The sequence below is a fragment of the Geospiza fortis genome, unplaced genomic scaffold (assembly GCF_000277835.1).
Source record: "Geospiza fortis unplaced genomic scaffold, GeoFor_1.0 scaffold140, whole genome shotgun sequence".
Lineage (NCBI taxonomy): Eukaryota > Metazoa > Chordata > Aves > Passeriformes > Thraupidae > Geospiza > Geospiza fortis.
The window spans coordinates 1,023,605-1,026,778 of record NW_005054459.1 but is presented as its reverse complement, the minus strand read 5'-3'; the positions used below and the strand labels follow the sequence as shown (position 1 = coordinate 1,026,778).

The following is a 3,174-nucleotide window of genomic DNA, read 5'->3' as shown; positions in this document are numbered from 1 at the left end:
TCACATCGCGTCCCGCGGCTGCGGGGGGACCGGCCAGCCCCGCTCCTCCAGCTGCGACAGCTTCTCCTCCTGCACATCTGGCACTGCTGGGCTCCCTGAGCGTGTGCACGGCACAGGGAGGAGGAAGAGGAGGAGGAGCCCAAGAGCTCCTTCACAGGAGTCCTCACCTGTCCTCCCCATGTCCCCCCTCACCCCTCTGTGCCCAGGGAAGTCCCTGCACACCAGGACTGCAGGGCTGCCCTCCCTTATCAGCCCAGTTGCAGTTTCCAAAGGCGGAGAGGGAAGATTAGGATATTTAGCTTTGAAATCAAACAAATAATTGCACAGGCCTTCTGCAAACAGATCAGGGTTGGGAGGTCAGAGAGCAGCTGGTAAATCTCAGCACTGTTTGCTCTGCCTAAATAATATTAGACCAAGAATAATCAATCATTTTTAATCCACAAAATTATTTATAACTCTTTAGAGCAAACAGTCAGCTCCACTAGCAGCTGCCAAAAGATGGCAGGTAATGATCCACACGTCTCCAATTCCCCTCTGTGGTTATGGATTGGCTCCTTTGCATCCCTGGATTTACTGCCCTGGAGATTTGCTCTCACAAGTGCCATGACCCTCTCTGAGGGTGTCCCTGGCCAGGCTCACAAGCACACACTCAAACACACACAAATGCACCCAGCAGCCCCCTGCAGCTGAAAGCCCCCCCAGGGCAGCTCACAGCAGCCACTGCACACTCCAAGCACCCTCCCAAGCTGCATCTCCCAGGGAGGGAGGGACGGAGAAAGGGAGAACCTGGTGGACAGGAGAGGAGAAGGTGCTCCTTCTGCCCTGCCACCTGAGCCAGTGACACCTCCTGGGGTCGTGGCTGTGCTGATGGCACCACTGAGCCCTCCACGGGCACCACTCATGTCCCACACCCTGCACATCCCCGCTGCCACGAGCAGGCTCTGCACAGCAGCAGATGATCCCAGCAGCCACAAGGACAGGAGCCTTTTCCTGGCTGGGCTGGAAGCCATGAAAGCCAAGGGATTGCTGAGAGGAGAACGAGAGCCAGCTTCCCATTTGGGAGCAGGAGGGAACCGGGACAAGGCCATCCCTGGGTGCTCCTGCCAGCCCTGCACCATTTCACATCCCTGTTCCCTGCCCAAGCTCAGCTCCCCCAGTGATGGAGGCCAGGAAGGGCCTGGGAAAAACCTGGGAACCAAAGTTCTGCAGCCCACGCCAGCCCCAGGAACAGCAGTGCCAAAGTAATTTCATTCCACAACTTCCCAGGAACAATTCTCCTGGGTTTATTAATTTTTAAGCGGACAAGAAAACCAACAAAGGGTATTTTCCAGGAGAGCCCCAAGATTAATCATCTCCATCCCAGGCTGAGCACAGGGCTCCTGGGCTTTGCCCAGGTGTGTTACACCATGCAGCATCCGGGTTTCCAGTATCCTCAGGCACAGGAACAAGGGTTTTCCCAATCCCCAAGAAGTTCTTCTTTTCCAGCTCCTACTTCTAGGAAACTTCCCACCAGGGAAGGCACCAGTGCAGGGATTGGGCCAGAGCAAGCCCTGGGAAGATGAAGGTGGGAGTGAGCTGGGAGAGGCGGCCAAAGAGGAGCTGGGCTGCCCTGTCAGGCTCAGCCCTCCCCATCCCAGAGCCAAGTGCTGTCCAGGATGGATTATGTCAGCTCCTGGCCTCAGCTGGGAAGAGAGAAGGGCAGGCAGGGATAAATGCAAGGTGCTGGGATCTGCCCAGAGGAAGCCCGAGCTTGGAAACCTCGGTGAGGGCTGGGGGAGAGGCTGAGACGCTCCCAGGCCTCGCATCCACCCCGCGGAGCATCCGGAAGCCATTAAGGAATTACAGCCTCGCTGGCCCCGAGCCCTCCCCGGCAGAAGTGCCTGGAGCAGATGGTGAAAGGGCTGATTGAATTCGGCTGCTCACGCCAAGAGGCTCTTTAGGAGACACTCAATGGAGGAGGGGGTGGAGGGGGCGGCATTTGGGACTCAGGAGCTGGGAGCCCTTGCCAGGAACTCCAGGAATCCTCTGTCAACCCTAAGGAGGCTGGAGGAGCTCGGGCAGTCACTTGGATGTGTGGTTTGAGGGGTGTGAGATTCCCTTGGGAGCTTGGCCCCGAGCTCCTGGTGCTCAGGGGTGATTCCCCAATAATCCAAGGCTGGTTCCTCTCCCTTCATCTCCAAGGGCACTGTGCATTGGACCAGCTCCCTTCCAGGGACCTGGCATGGCCCCAGGAGCTGAGTGATCCCAAGCCTTGATCCCAGCTGAAGAGGAGGCACAGGAGCTGTCAGTCCAGCAGCCCTGCCCACCCCCGGGGCTTTCCTCCCAGAAAAATGCCGGTTTGTAAAGATCCAATTTGGTGCAATCCCACCCCATTCCCACACTGGGTATGGGACCAGACCTCCCAAAGAGCCCTCAGAGAGGGATGGAACTCCAGTTACTCTGGATGGGGAGGAGGTGGGGAAAAAAGACCAAGATGAGAGAAATGTAGGATGAAAAAGAGCCAACAGGAGGGGAAAAAAACCTAAGGAAAAATGTGCTTCGAAAGTCATCCTCGGTGCCAGCCCTCCCGGGGGTGATGCCAGTGCCTGGGCAAAAACACAGATGGAGGAACCAAAATTGCCTGGGGATGAAGGAAGGGCTAAACCCTCCCTGGAAAGTGGAGGGGAAGAAAAGGAGGAATGCCCCAAAACCCAACACAGCCCCAAGCTCTGGGCTCCCTGCCCTGGCCAGTGAGCTCCAGCTCCCTATTCCCTGTGTCCCGGGGGGACAGGCATCGGCTGCGAGGCCCCCGTGCCATCCCGTATCTCCGAGTCCATCCCTGTTTTTCCAAGGGAGAAAGCTGCAGTGAGTCCCCCCGGGATCCTTGGCCGGCTGCCCGAGGTTGGGAAATCGGGAGCCTGGTCAGGCTCTGCCGGAGGGGCCGGCACTGAGCGCTCCGTGACCGTCAGGGGATCTTTGCGGAGCAATCTTTTCCGAGACAAGTCATGAGATTATTTCTTGCCTGGAATTTGCTCCCGCAGCTCCCATCGGCCCCGGACTGCTGAGTCAAGAGACCGCCGGGGCTGTGCCCTCCAGATGAGTAAATGAATTGCCATGGGGAGCGCGGGGGCCGGGGGGGCTGGCGCCCGGCGGGGCGCAGGATGGGGCAGGGAGGGAGCCGAGGACTCCCGAGCC

At 58.3% G+C, this 3,174-nt stretch overlaps 1 protein-coding gene across 1 annotated transcript in view; it reads right to left on the bottom strand.

Moving 5' to 3' along the window:
- The window catches only part of ETS1 (ETS proto-oncogene 1, transcription factor), an 84,719-nt gene that overhangs the window by 33,929 nt on the left and 47,616 nt on the right, over positions 1 to 3,174 (bottom strand). The gene's annotated exons all lie outside the window — the stretch shown is intronic.